At 40.7% G+C, this 15269-nt stretch overlaps 1 protein-coding gene and 1 non-coding gene across 4 annotated transcripts in view; one reads left to right on the forward strand and one right to left on the reverse strand.

The window, feature by feature from the left end:
* TRIP4 (thyroid hormone receptor interactor 4) overlaps positions 1-15269 on the forward strand; it is a 106692-nt gene that overhangs the window by 56753 nt on the left and 34670 nt on the right. The window contains exon 12 of one of the 3 annotated variants that reach the window (XR_011648440.1): positions 5593-5940. The exons of the other annotated variants lie outside the window; for them this stretch is intronic. The gene's annotated coding sequence lies outside the window, so the exon portion shown is untranslated. The remainder of the gene's footprint in view (positions 1-5592; positions 5941-15269) is intronic. 3 annotated transcript variants of the gene reach the window in all.
* On the reverse strand, positions 2555-2661 carry LOC111766106 (U6 spliceosomal RNA). Its single transcript, XR_002798244.1, has one exon. It is a non-coding gene; the product is annotated as a U6 spliceosomal RNA (small nuclear RNA).

The raw sequence follows: 15269 nt of genomic DNA on the forward strand, positions 1-15269 counted from the left end.
CAGTCAATGTAATGTCCTCAAGGTTCATCCATGGTGTCATATGCATCCTAATTTCATTTCTTCTTACAGCTGTATAGTATTCCATTATATGCATATACCATATTTTATCCACTCATCAGTTGATGGACACTTGGGCCATTTCCACATTTTAGCAATTGTGAATAATGCTGCTGTAACATCAGTGTGCAAATGTCAGTTAATGTCCTCGCGTTCAGTTCTTCTGAATTTATTCATAACAGGATTGCTGGATCATAGGGCAGTTTTATATTCAGCTTCTTGAGGTATTGCCAAACTATCTTCAACAGAGGCTACACTATTCTACATTCCCAACAATAGTGAGAGAATGTTCCTAGTTCTTCACATCCTCTCCAGACCTTGTAGTTTCCTGTTTTTTTAAATAGTGGCCATTCCATAAGGTGTGAAATCATATCTCATTGTAGTTTAGATCTGCATTTCCTTACTAGCTAGTGATGTTGAACATTTTTTCATATGATTGTTGGTCATTTGTATTTTCTCTTTGGATAAAATGTCTGTTCTAGTCAAGTCTTTTTTTTTTTTTTAAAGATTTTATTTATTTATTTATTTCTCTCCCCTTCCCCCCCGCCCCGGTTGTCTGTTCTCTGTGTCTATTTGCTTCATCATCTTCTTTGTCCGCTTCTGTTGTCAGTGGCACGGGAATCTGTGTTTCTTTTTGTTGCGTCATCTTGCTGTGTCCTCCGTATGTGCGGCACCATTCCTGGGCAGGCTGCACTTTCTTTCATGCTGGGCGGCTCTCCTTACAGGGCGCACTCCTTGCACGTGGGTCTCCCCTATGTGGGGGATACCCCTGCGTGGCAGGGCACTCTTTGCACGCATCAGCACTGCGCATGGGCCAGCTCCACACGGGTCAAGGAGGCCCGGCCCGGGTTTTGAACCGCGGACCTCCCGTGTGGTAGGACGCCCTAACCACTGGGCCAAGTCTGCTTCCCTAGTCAAGTCTTTTGCCCATTTTTAAATTAGGTTGCTATCTTTTTATTGTTGAGTTGTATGATCTCCTTCTATAAGATGGGTATCAAACCAATATCAGATATATAATTTCCAATTATTTTCTCCCATTGTATATGCTGCCTTTTTACTTTCGTGACAAAGTCTTTTGAAGAGAAAAAGTTTAATTTTGAGGAGGTCCCATTTATCTATCTTTTCTTTTGTTGCTCATTCTTTGGGTCTAAAGTTTAAGAAACTACTGCCTACCACAAGATCTTGAAGTTGTTTCCTTACATTTTCTTACAGGAGTTTATGTTCGTAGCTTTTATATTTAGGTCCTTGATACATTTTGAGTTAATTTTTGTATAAGTTGTGAAGTAGGGGTCCTTTTTTCTTTTTAGATGTGAATGTCCAGTTCTCCCAGCACCATTTGTTGACTAGACTGTTCTGGCCCAGTTAGGTGAGACTGACAGACTTGTCAGAAATCACTTGATCATAGATATGAGTGTCTCTGAGTTTTCCATTTGGTACCATTGGTTTATATATCTATCTTTCTGCCAGTTCCATGCTCTTTTTACCACTGTAGCTAAATAATATGCTTTAAAGTCTGGAAGGGAGAATCCTCAAACTTTGTTCTTTTTAAAGACATTTTTGACTATTCTGGGCCCTTACCCTTCCAAAAAAATTGATAATTCCTCATTTCTCTAAAAAACAAAACAAAAAAACTCTTGGAATTGTTATTGGGATTGTGTTGAATCTTTAAATCAGTTTAGGTAGAATTGACATCTTAGTATATTTAGTCTTCCAATTCATGAACATGGAATGTCCTTTTATTTATTTAGGTCTTCTTTGGTTTCTTTTTGCAATGTTTTGTAGTTTTCTGAATATAGGTTCTTTATGTCTTTATGTTTATTCCTAAATATTTTATTATTTTAGTTTCTATTGTAAATGGGATTTTCCCCCGACTTCCTGCTCAAATTGCTCATTAGTAGTGTATAGAAACACTACTGAATTTTGCATATTAATTTTGTATCCTGCCACTTTACTGAACTCATCTGTTCTAGTACCTTTGCTGTGGATTTTTTGCAGTTTTCTACATATACGTTTTTATCATCAGTGAATAGAGAAAGTTTTACTTTCTTTCTCATTTGGGTGCTTTTTCTTTCTCTTTTTTGCCTAATTGCTCTAACTAGAGCCTCTAGCTCTATACTGAACAACAGTGGTGACAGTAGGCAGCCCTGTCTTTTTCCCAATCTCAGTGAGAAAGCTTTCACCATATGCACTTAACTATGTTGAGAAAGTTTCCTTCTATTCCTATCTTTTGGAGTGTTTTTTTATCAAGAAAGGAGTTGTATTTTGTCAAATGTCTTTTCTGCATCAATTGAGGCAATCATGATTTTTCTTCCCATTTATTAATGTGTTGTATTATGCTAATTGATGTGTTGAACCACCCTTGCAAAAATGGGATAAAACCCACTTGATTATGGTGTATAATTCTTTTTTTCTTTTTAAATAATTTATATAGTCTACATAAATTAAAATGTATAGTACGTAAAATAGTATAACAGATAAGGAAGTATTCTCTTATTTTAAAAATATGGAACGCTTCACAAATTTGCATGTCATCCTTGTGCAGGGGCCATGCTAATCTTCTCTGTATTGTTCCAATTTTAGTATATGTGCTGCCGAAGTGAGCACAGAAGAAGGGCTAATTCTTTTAATTTGCTTTTGGATTCAGTTTGCAGGTCTTTTGAGGATTTTTGCTTTTATAATATATTCATTAGAGAAATTGGGGTGTGTCTCATGTATCTTGGAGCTCCCAGGTTAGGTGCATAAATATTTATTATAGTTATTTATCCTTGATGAATTGTGTCTTTTATTGATATGCAATGACTTTCTTCATCTTTTATCCAGTTTTGCATTTAAAATGTATTTTAGCCAATATTAGTATTGCTAATCCAGATCTTTTTTGGTTACTATTTGTGTACAATATCTTTTTCTAACCTTTCACTTTCAACCTAATTGTGTCCTTATGTCTAAGGTGAGTCTCCCACAGACAGTGCATAGATAACTCATATTAGTTTTTAGATTTATTTATTTATTTCTCCCCTTCTCCCCTCATTGTTTGTGCTTGTCCTCTGCTCTCTGTTCATCTTCTTTTTTTAGGAGGCACTGGGAACCGAACCTATATGGGAAGGCAGCACCCAATCACTTGAACTACCTATGTGGGAAGGAGGCACCCAATCACTTGAACTACCACCCCTCCCTGTTTGTTGTCTCTCTCATTGTGTTTCCTCACTATATCTCTTTGTTGTGCCATCTCACTGTGTCGTCTTTTTGCATCAGCTCATTGTGCCAGCCCATCGTATCAGCTCACTCTCTTGCTTGTCTTCTTTAGGAGGCACCAAGAACCGAACCTGGGACCTCCCATGTGGTAGGCAGGTGTCCAACTGCTTGAGCCACATCTGCTTCCCGGTCTGTCTTTTGATTAGGGAATTCAAACCATTAACATCCAATATTATTACTTTAAAGACATTATTTACTTTGTCCATTTTATCCTTTTCCTTTCCCTTGTCATATCTTACTTTTTTCTATTTATCCTTTAAGTTTCCCTTACTAATAATCTTTATTTCAACACTCTTATCCAAGTCTCTTGCCCTTGTTTTTTCTTTTCAGGCTGTACTACTCCCTTTAGTATCTCTTGCAAATCTAGTTTTTTGGTAACATACTCTCAGTTTTTGTTTGTCTGTGAAGACTTTAAACTCACCCTCATTTCGAAGGACCATTTTCTTGGATAAAGAATTCCTGACTGACAGTTTTTCTATTTTAGTAACTTCAATGCATTCATACCACTGCCTTCCCACCTCCATAGTTTCTGTTGAGAGATAAGCACGTAGTCATATTGAACTTCTGTTGTATGTGATGCATTGCTTTTCTCTTTTGCTTTTGGAATCTCCTCTCTATCTCTGTTATTTGTCATTGTCAATAGTAGGTATCTGAGAGTTTATCTGTTTGGACTTACTGTTTTGTGAGCTTTATCCTTCTTGGGTATTGATATTTTTGTCTTTCACAAGGGTTGGGAAATTTTCGGTCATTACTTCCTCAAATATTTTTTCTGCCCCCTTTCCATTCTCTTCTGGGACAGCTATAATGTGTATTTTTTGTGTGTTTCATGTTGTCATTCATTTCCCTGAGGCCCTGTTCCATTTTTTCTCATTCTTCTCTCTTTCTGTTCTCCTGTCTTTTCAGGTTCAGATGCTCTGTCCTCAATTTCCCCTATTTCTTCTGCCATACAAGTTCTTGTATTTCTTGTAGTGTCAGTGTAGGCTGTTTGTGCATTTCTAGGGGTTTGTCCACTTCATCTGGGTTGTCTACTTTGTTGGCATATAGTTTCTCATAATATCCTCTTACAATCCTTTTTATTTCTGTGGGGTCATTGGTAACTTGCACCTTTTGGTTTCTGATTGTATTTATTTGCATCTTTTCTCTTTTTTTGTCTAGCTAAGAATTTGTCAATTTTATTGATCTTAAAGAACCAGCTTTTGGTTTTATTGATTTTCTTTTTTGTTGTTGTTCTCAATTTATTTCTGCTCCTATCTTTATTATTTCTTTCCTTCTGCTTGCTTTGGGAATGGTTTGCTGTTCTTTTTTTAGTTCAGTTAGATCTTTGATTTTAGCTCTTTATTCCTTTTTAATATACGAGTTTAGGCCTTTAAATTTTCCTGTCATCACTGCCTTCGCTGTATCCCATAAGTTTTTTTTTTTTTTTTTTTTAGAAATATTCCAAGATTTATCCTGAAATTTATTAGGTGATTTGTAGGAGAGGAGACATTAGATTTGTCTTTCTGTCATTGTTTTGCCAGGATTTTTTGGTCTTTTTTTTTTTTTTAAAGATAAATAGATCATACAAAACATTACATTAAAAAACATAAGAGGTTCCCATATACCACACTCCCCCCATCCCATAAGTTTTAGTAAGTTGTGTTCTTTTTTACCTTTGTCTCAGTATGTTTACTAATTTCGCTTGTAATTTCTTCTTTGACCCGTTGTTTGTTTAGAAGTATATTTTCCTTTGTTCTATTGTTTTGAGTCTGCTGTTGTATATCTCTAATATGTGTGTGTGTTTTGTTTTGTTTTCTTTTGTTTTGAGGTACCAGGAGCCAGGGATTGAACCTGGGACCTCTAATTTTTTTTTTTTTAAAGCCAGCACTCAACCACTGAGCCATATCAGCTCCTGAGTTAGTTTTTTCATTTGTTTTGCTTTTTTGTTTGTTTGTTTGTTTTTAGTTAGACCAGAACAAGAATTTATTTGGGAAATAGGTGAAAGAAGAGAGCTTGCTGAGAAGTGAGAGAGAAAGGGAGAAAAAGATGGAAATACACACCTAGATTTGGTGTGGGCTCCTCCAGGTAGAGAGAACCACTTGCTTTTTTTGTTGTTGTTTTTTTTAGGAGGCATAGGAACCAAACCTGAGATCTCTGATGTGGGAAGCAGGCGCTCAACCACTTGAGCCACAACTGCTCCCCTCTAATATGTTTTTCCTTTTTTAATGTTTATTTAATTTATTTATTTCTCCCCAACCTCTCATTGTTTGCACTTGCTATGTCTGTTTGTCTTCTTTATTTTTTTAGGAGGAACCAGAAACCAAACCCAGGACCTCGGATGTGGGACGGAGTCGTCTATTCACTTGAGTCACCTCCATTCCCTGCTTTGTTGTGTCTCTCATTGTTTTTCCTCTTGTGTCTCTTGTTGCATCATCTTGTTGTGTCAGCTCACCATATCTGCCCATTGCATCAGCTTGCTGTCTTACCTGTCTTCTTTAGGAGGCACCAGGAACCTCCTCTTTCTGCTTTGTTGTGTCTCATTATGTTTTTTCTTCTTGTGTCTCTTGTTGCATCAGCTTGCCACACTTACCTGTCACACCGGCTCGCTGTCTTCTTTAGGAGGCACCGAAAACTGAACGAGGGACCTCTCATGTGGTAGGCAGGAGGAGCTCAATCATTTGAGCCACATCTGCTTATCTCTATTTTTTTTTTTAAGATTTCTTGATTTATTTCTCCCTCCACTCTCCACCCCATTATTGTGCATGCACTGTCTATTCTCTATATGTTCTTCTTGTGTCTGCTTGTCTTCTCTTTAGGAGGCACCAGAAAACAGTTCTGGGATAGTCCAGAGTGGGAGAGAGATGCTCAGTCTCTTGCACCACCTCAGCTCCCTGGTCTGTTGTATCTCTTATTGTCTCTGCTCTGTGTCTCTTTTTGTTGTGTTATCTTGCTATGTCAGCAAGCGTGCTGTGCAGGCGAGCTTGCCTTCACCGGGAGTCCCTGGGAACCAAACTCAGGACCTCCCATATGGTAGTCAAGAGCCCCATCACTTGAGCCCCAGCCTCTTCCCTATTTACTTTTTTTTTTTTTTAATTAATTTATCGAAGTATATCACTCATACATAAATATACATAAACAATAAGTATATAATAATAGTTATGAGCTTACTAAACAAACATACGTAACATACAGGATTCTCATAACTCACTTTATCACCAATAACTTACATTGCTGTTAATCTTTTTTTTTAGAGATCTTTTAAAATTTTTTATTTATTTTCTCTCCACTTCCCCCCCCCCAATTGTCTGCTCTCTGTGTCCATTCGTTGTGTGTTCTTCTGTGACCCCTTCTATCCTTATCAGCGAAACGGGAATTCTTTTTGTTGTGTCATCTTGTTGTGTCAACTCCCATGTGTGTGGCACCATTCTTGGGCAGGCTGCACTTTCTTTCGCGCTGGGCGGCTCTCTTTACGGGGTGCACTCCTTGTGCGTGGGGCTCCCCTATGCGGGGTGGACACCCCTGCATGGCAGGGCACTCCTTGCACGCATCAGCACTGAGCATGGGCCAGCTCCACATGTGTCAAGGAGGCCTGGGGTTTGACCCGCGGACCTCCCATGTGGTAGGCAGATGCCCTATCCACGGGGCCAAGCCCACTTCCCTGTTAAAACTTTTTTTTAACTAATGATTAAAGAGCATTGTCAAAATATTACTGCTAACCAAAGTATTTTTCCCCAACCAAACATATTATTATTATCTTTATATCATTTATATATGAACGTACATAAACAATTAAGTGTATAGTAAAAGTTGTGAACTTACAAAGCAAAGGTGTAACATCATATAGGGGTCCCATACATCAACTCTCCATCAACACCTTTGTTGTGAGACGTTTGTTACAAATTATGAAAGAATATTGTCAAAATCTTGCTACTAATCATAGTCCTTATATTACATTTGGTGTATTTTCCCCCAACCCACCCTTTTATTATTTTTTCAATATATTTTTTATGACAAAAGTTGTAAACTTTTAAAACAATCATGCACATGTGCAAAATTCCCAAACAACACCCCTCCATCAACACACCACACTGTGGTGGAACATTTGCTATGGATAAGATAATATCATCTGATCGTTACCATGTCCATAGTGTATATTTGACTCACATTTTCCATACTGCCTCATTATCAACACAGTACATCTTTCACATTAATGCAAGAATATTATATTATTACTGCTAACCACAGTCCATAGGTTACTCCACCTGTATTTTTCCCGTTCTCCACATTCCCAGCACCCTGCAGTAGTGATGTACATTTGCTCTAGCTCACAAGGTACATTCTTGCATCTGTGCCATCAACCACAATTCTCATCCACTTCTTGGTTTACTGTGCTATTCAGTTCCTAGATTATTCTCTAGCATTCTGTCAATTGGCATTTATATACCGACACTATCATCAGCCTCATCCCCATTTATAAACTAGCTATTACTTTGTGTTACCATCCACTCTGTACATTTCCACACTTTTACAGTAAAGCTAATTAAAACTTTTACATACATTAAACATCAGTAGTCCATTTCAGTCCTCCTCTTATCTCCTTTAAGTATCCACCACCTACCATCAGGTCTTGAAGCTGTTTTCGTACAATTTCTTCTAGAAGTTTTATAGTTCTTTTATTTTTTAGGTTTTTGATCCATTTTGAGTTAATTTTTGGATAAGGTATGAGATAAGGGTCCTTCTTCCTTCTTTCGGTTATGGATATCCAATTCTTTCAGCATGTTGAGTGGACTGTTCTGCCCGAGCTGTGTGGGTTTGACAGGCTAGTCAAAAACCACTTGACCATGCATGTGAGGGTTTGTTTCTGAATGATAAACTTGGTTCCATTGGTCTATGTGTGTGTCTTTATGCTAGTACCATGCTGTTTTTATGACTAAAGCTGGTAATATGATTTAAAGTCTGGAGATGAGTGTTCACTTTTCCTTTTTATGATGTTTCTGGGTATTCTATGCCCCTTACCCTTCCAAATAAATTTGATGATCATGTTTTCAATTTTTTTTTTAATGCTGGTGGAATTTTTATCAGGATTGCATTGAATCTGTATATCAATTTGAGTAGAATTGACATCTTAATGGTATTTAGTCTTTTGCTCCATAAGCATGGAATGTTCTTCCAGTTATTTAGGGCTTTTTTGATTTGTTTTAACACTGAGTTGGAGTTTTCTGAATACAAGTGCTTTACATCATTGGTTAAGTTTATTTCTATTTGAGTTTTATCTGTCATATTTTATTTTCACCATTCTTTTGACACTTGTAGTTACTTTTATTGATATAATCTTCATTTCTAGACTCTCTTCAAGGTCCCTCTCTCCTGTCTTTTCTTTTCAGGCTCTAGCACACCCTTTAGTATTTCCTGAAAATCTGGTCTCTTGCTTAGAAATTCTCTCAGTTTCTGTTTATCTGTGAATATTCTAATCTCACCTTCATTTTTGAAAGACAGTTTTGCTGGATATAAGATTCTTGTCTGGAATTTTTTATGTTGTAGTATCTTAAATATATCAGACCACTGTCTTGCCTTCTCTGGTGAGAAATCAGCACTTAATCTTTTTGGGTATCCCTTATATGTTAGGCATTGCTGTTCTCTTGCTGTTCTCAGAATTTTCTTTGTCTTTGGCATTTGACATTCTGATGTGTATGTGTCCTGGAGTTGGTCTATTTGGATTTTTTCGGATGAGAGGAAGTTGTGCTTCTTGGATATGGGTATCTATGTCCCGCAATAGGGTTGGGAAATTGTCTACCATTATTTCTTAAACTATTCCTTCTGCCCCTTTTCCTGTCTCTCCTCCTTCTGGGACACTGATGACACATATGTTTGCACACCTTTGCTGTCATTTAGTTCCCTGTGACCTTGTTCAGTTTTTTCCACTCTTCATCTGTCCTTTTGTACATTCACTTTCAGAGGCTGTTCTTCAAGCTCACCAATCCTTTCTTCTGCCTCCTCAAATCTGCTATTATATGATTCCAATGTTTTTTTAGGTTCATTTATTTCGCTTTTCATTCCCATATGATCTGCTAATTTTCTATGTATGCTTTCAAATTCTTTGTGCTCATCCATTGTCTTCTTAATCTCTTTAGCCATCTCATTGAATTTATTATGGAGAATTGTTATAACATCTGATTAGTTGTCTCAACTTCTTTATGTCATCTGGAGGCTTATCTTGTTCCTTTAACTGGGCCATAGCGTCCCGAGTCTTTGTGTGGGTTGTAATTTTTTTATTGGTATCTTGGCATCTGGATTACTAGAGTATTTATTTTGGGTGCAGTTTTTCTCTTTAGTTTAGGGCTTCCTGCCTTTTCTCCCTTGCTGGTTGTCCAGTAGGAGCCAAGGTTGTAATTGGTGCTATAAGCTGTGGAGGCTCAAGCTGCCCTCATTGCACCAGGGACCAATGAAGCTTTTCCCAACTTTCTCCTTTGCCAGGGGTGGGAACAGAGTCACAGCTGTGTGGAATAATCCAAGTCGTGCAGGCCTAGACTCTAGTTGCCCAGAGAGAGTGATGAAGCTTCACGCCCCTTTCTCCCCTGCCTGGGGTGGGGATGGAGCTGCAGGTATGGGCAGCAATGTATGCGGTGCGGGTCCAAGATAACTGCAGTTGCCTTGGTAGATGTACGATTTTCAGTCTTTGCCAGCCAAAGGTACCTGCAGTTATCTGGATAGGCTGGTACAGGACCCTCCAGCCTCCTTCCTTCCAGAGGTGGGGTAGAATCCTACTCTAGGGCTACAGGCCGATCTGGGTGAAAGAAACTGGTTCCTACTGTCACTGTGAATTTCGGTCAGCCAGGCTTCCCCTCAGGCTGGGGGTGGAGTCAAAATGGCAGCCACCAGCCTCTTTGTGACCTGGGCTGATTCACACCCCACCTGTTCCCAGGGTTATATCTTAGCCGAGTCTACTAATCAGTAGCCGAAATCGGCAGCCAACCGTCTCCTCTTCCCATTTTGGGAAATGGAGCTTCTAGTTCCAGTCACAGAATAGCTCCTGGGGCAGCTTGTACCACCAGAGTAGGACAATTCACCAGCCTCCATGGCTTGGCTGGTAATTTCCCAGAGAGGCTGGCGCAGGTCCCCGCAGTTTCCTCCCTGCTGGAGGTGGGGCTGGGGCCTAGGCTAGAGCTGCAGTCTGACCTGGATGGAAAGAATCCAGTCCCTACCAGCACTGTGATTTTCAGTCCGACCCCCTTCCTCTCATGCCAGGCATGGAGTTAACATGGCAGCTGTCGGTCTCTTTCTGACTTGGACAGGCTCAAACTTTAGCTGTTCTCAGGATTATACTTTAGCCTGTTGAATTTACTCATCAGTAGTTGAAGTTGGTGTCCAACCGTCACTTCCTCCCCCGTTTTTGGAAAGTGGCGCTTTCAATTCCAACGTGGACCAGCTCCCAAGGTGGTTTGTTCCTCCAGTGGAGCACAGGCACTGGCTTCGGTGGTGTGGAATGCTCTACTTACAGTCTTCTCTGCAAATGGGCAGTGTCCTCCTTCCACTCCTTCAAATATGTTCCAGGATACTCTTCTGACCTCCTGGAGCACTCAAACAGGTACTTCAGCTAGCTCCAGAGAGCTCTGGGTTTTTACTAACTGCCCTGTAGCAAGAGCTGACGCTAGGAGCTTCTTACTCCACTGCCATCTTGCTGGTTTTTGCCCCTATTTACTTTTAATTTTGTCACGCACACTTCCTTGGTTGAGCAGCAGATGGCACTCTTCGGCAGGCCTGTCAGTTCAAAGCCAGTTCAGAGTGTGTTCAGTGCAACAGGGACCAGATTAAGGTGACAGAGATTCCTGCCTGGAGGCAGTTCAAACTTTTTCAGAGGCTGTTCTATAACTTTTGCTGGCCATCCCTTCCCTTTTCCCAGGTAGGAAGTTATTCCACTCCCCTTAGCATCCTCAACAACCTGTCCCTGTCAGTAGAGAGGGTTAAGAGGGTTGGATCTCTTTAGTCCAGTGCTGGCTTCCAGGGCAAACAATGGTGAAGCCCCTTCTGGCCTGGAAGTACTTAATGGGACACATCAGACCAAATTTGTGGACCAAAAGCTGAGTCAGCTTTAGGCTGTTTCCCTCTCTCTCCCCTTTCCTGGGGTTGGGGGGTAGGAGGGTGGATCCCTGGTACACCTTTTTCTATAGCAGCTAATCCAAGGCTGGAGAATTCAAAATTTTCTGCTCATAGGGTGGGGCAAGGGCACCCCCAGCTGCAGTTGCAGCTTCCACTCACAGTTTTTCCGCTGAGATTGGTTTCCTATGCCCCTCCCTTTTCTGGGCAGTGTCCATCTTTCCCCTGGTGTCCTAAATACTAGAACTTTTTTTTTTTTTTTTCAGGCCATTTCTGCCTGTCCTCCAGCTATTTTTCTGGGAGAGCAGAGTCTGGTGTCTTTCTAATGCTCCATCTTCCCAGAACCACACCTATTTTTTATCTCTTTAGCCATATTTTCCTTCAACTCCTTGAATTGATTTAGATTTGTGTAATTAGCATTGATTAGTTTTATTAAATCCTATGTCTTATCAGGTTTTTTTTGTTCCTTTGGCTGGGTCATGTCTTCCTGTATTTTATTTTTTTTATTTATTTATTTTTTATTCATTCATTCATTCATTTATTTATTTTATTTCTTTCTCTCCCCTTCCCCCCCGCACCCCAGTTGTCTCTTCTCTGTGTCTATTTGCTGTGTCTTCTTTGTCCGCTTCTGTTGTTGTCAGCGGCATGGGAATCTGTGTTTCTTTTTGTTGCGTCATCTTGTTGTGTCAGTTCTCCATGTGTGTGGCACCATTCCTGAGCAGGCTTCACTTTCTTTCACGCTGGGCGGCTCTCCTTACGGGGCACACTCCTTGTGCGTGGGGCTCCCCTACGCGGGACACCCCTGCATGGCATGGCACTCCTTGCACGCATTAGTGCTGCTTGTGGGCCACCTCCACACAGGTCAAGGAGGCCCGGGGTTTGAACCGCGGACCTCCCATATGGTAGGCGGACGCCCTATCCACTGGGCCAAGTCCGCTTCCCTCACAGATTTTAGAAGATTTCTGTTTTTCCTTTTCTTGTGGGTTGCCTCTTCAGCTACTAGGTTAGGTATGTTTGGTTTTTTTTTTTATCCTCATAGGTCAGCTCACTGAGAGAAATCCATCCAGGAAACAATTTCCTGATCTGTGTCTTTTTTCTGCATTTCCACACCCATTAATCATCACCAAGTTCAAGTGCATTTTCTTTGAAATTCAGTGGATCTGATAAGTTTTATTTTAACTGAAATAACCTTCTAAGTGACATGGATCACTTTTTACTTTTCCATTCTCTTCTTCTTTTTTCTTCCCCAAAGAAATACTGTAATTTACTTCCTGACCTCACATTCTTAGTTTTTCTTTGGTAACTTAAAATATATTAAGCACTCACAATTCTTTTTGACATAAAGCAATCATTTAGTTCTGTTTTTTAAAGAAAGACACACAGGTTTCATTAGTGGTTGTTTAAAAATCAAGTGCAGACTGTTGGCCATGAGGACACACTGAAGAAACTGCATTTCCAGAGAGAGACACATCAAGCAGAATCAAAAATGAACACTTCAGAGGAATTCATGATAGACCTACTAATGGAGCTTGCTGGTGGCCAGATGGACAGAGTGGTCCCTGAGAATCCCCAGCCCCGATCTTTAATCCAAATGGGTGATCCAACATGAACATAACACAAGACCAAGTGGATCACAGCCTTCCATCCCAGATTTCAGGATTTCCAATGAACAGAATGGCCCCAGGGAATCCCCAGCCTCACCCTTTTGTCAGTATGGGTGATTCCAACATCAACTTGATACCACAGAATCCAGCTGATCCCACATCTGTGATGAACAGTATGTCCCTTGAGACTCCTCAGTCAGAACCTTTTATCAATGTGGGTTATTCAAGCACATGTTTGGTACCTCAGGATCAAGCCAATTCCTTAGGAAGAGTTGAAGGCTTTATTCAGGGAGACCATGTTTCCAGGTAAAAATATCCGGAAGGAACTGGCTTTGAAACTCAACATAGATGAATTGAGAGTGAAGGTTTGGTTCAAGAACCAGTGATCCAAGCTGAAGAAGCAGCAGCAACAATGACAGCAATCACTAATGAACCCGAGCCAGATCCTTCAAGCCAAGGAGAATGTACTCTCCTCACCCAGAGCAAGCACCAATCCTTATCCTTTTTTTCCCGTGGTGTCACATTCCTACAGTTCTCTTCCACCTCAGCCATTAGGCACTTCCAATTGGGCATGGGACTCTGTCTTCCCTGAGAATCCACATATAGTATCCACAGTTGGAAAATCTTGTGGCCACAGTTCCTGCTTTGTTCCCTGATGATTATGACATATCCCAAATCGTGAAATTGTACAATTTTCCTGATGATGAGACTTCCAGCTCTTCCTTCAGCTGTCTACATCAATATCTCTCACCCAAAAGACCTCAGCCAGAAGAACAGGGTAACACTCTCAGCAGCTTTGCTGGTCCAGCTGTAGGTCTGTTTCCAGAGCAAACCTGGTCCAGTGTGACAAGCCAGGGCTTTGATGCCTACCGTGTAAGATATACCATGGAATTCTAGTACTCCTCCAGTGTGGTGTACTATGGATACACATATATCAGAGTACTAATAAATACCAGGCCTTACAGAAGTAGGGTCTTCCCACCTCCTACACATACCTCTGTTCTTTCCTTTGACTACTTTTTTTTTTTTTAAAGATTTATTTATTTATTTAATTTCCCCCCCTCCCCTGGTTGTCCGTTCTTGGTGTCTATTTGCTGCGTCTTGTTTCTTTGTCCGCTTCTGTTGTGGTCAGCGGCACGGGAAGTGTGGGCGGCGCCATTCCTGGGCAGGCTGCTCTTTCTTTTCACGCTGGGCGGCTTTCCTCACGGGCGCACTCCTTGCGTGTGGGGCTCCCGCACGCGGGGGACACCCTTGCGTGGCACGGCACTCCTTGCGCGCATCAGCACTGCGCATGGCCAGCTCCATACGGGTCAAGGAGGCCCGGGGTTTGAACCGCGGACCTCCCATGTGGTAGACGGACGCCCTAACCACTGGGCCAAAGTCCGTTTCCCTGACTACTTTTTAAACTCAGATATCTGGGTAAGTGTCCCTGTGATTTCCGTGAAAATCTTGTAAAAACTAGAAATTTTCTAAGTATAGCTTAGCACCACACAATCAGCCCGCACAGCTCTCCCTGGGGAAGGCCTTCCTGGTCCCTCAAGTGGCCAGTGAGACTCTGAAATGTCCTCTTCCAAAATAATATCTTATACTTCCCTGAAAAAAAAAATAAAGTGCACTGTACTGTACTATGTAAGCAGCTTTTAAAATGTGGGCTTAAGATGCTCTCCCCTAAGCTAAGAACTTCTCCTTTTATCTTGTAAGACTAGCATAGCTGGCAAGGCTGATTTGTGCTAGTGAGAAATCTCACTAGACCCTCAGTCCTCCTGAGGAGATCAACCAAGACAAGGTAGAAGTGATACAGAAGTTAGATGAGAACCATCTAGTTAAAGCTTCTCTTGTATTCCCCTGGAAGGAGCCCATGCTGTTTGCCAACATTTTATCTGCCAGCAGCAGATGTAAGCACTCAGAAACAACAGGGAGGATGTTGACTGCAACAATGCATCAAGGCTGTGGTTTGTAACCTCAATAGTAAGGCAGTTAAAAGTCTTAAAAATATATATATATATATTTTTTGATTGCCAAATCCGTAACCATTTGCAGCTGTGGTTATAAAGTTCTCTAGCCCTAACAACTTTTCAAACAAAAAGTTGAGTTGGTGGCTTTTGTTTCTGCCTATTTGTGTTGTGTTTGTACTTGATATTTATATCCCTGCCTTCAATAGCAAATCTGATTTCTCTGAAATCTCCAAGGTCATTGATTATTCTATATCTTCTGAACTGAATGCATTCCTCTTCTGCCAGCCTACTGATCCTTTAGTCCATTTGATCTTATGGCTTTTATAACAGC

The sequence above is a fragment of the Dasypus novemcinctus genome, chromosome 3, assembly GCF_030445035.2.
Source record: "Dasypus novemcinctus isolate mDasNov1 chromosome 3, mDasNov1.1.hap2, whole genome shotgun sequence".
In the NCBI taxonomy this organism is placed as follows: domain Eukaryota; kingdom Metazoa; phylum Chordata; class Mammalia; order Cingulata; family Dasypodidae; genus Dasypus; species Dasypus novemcinctus.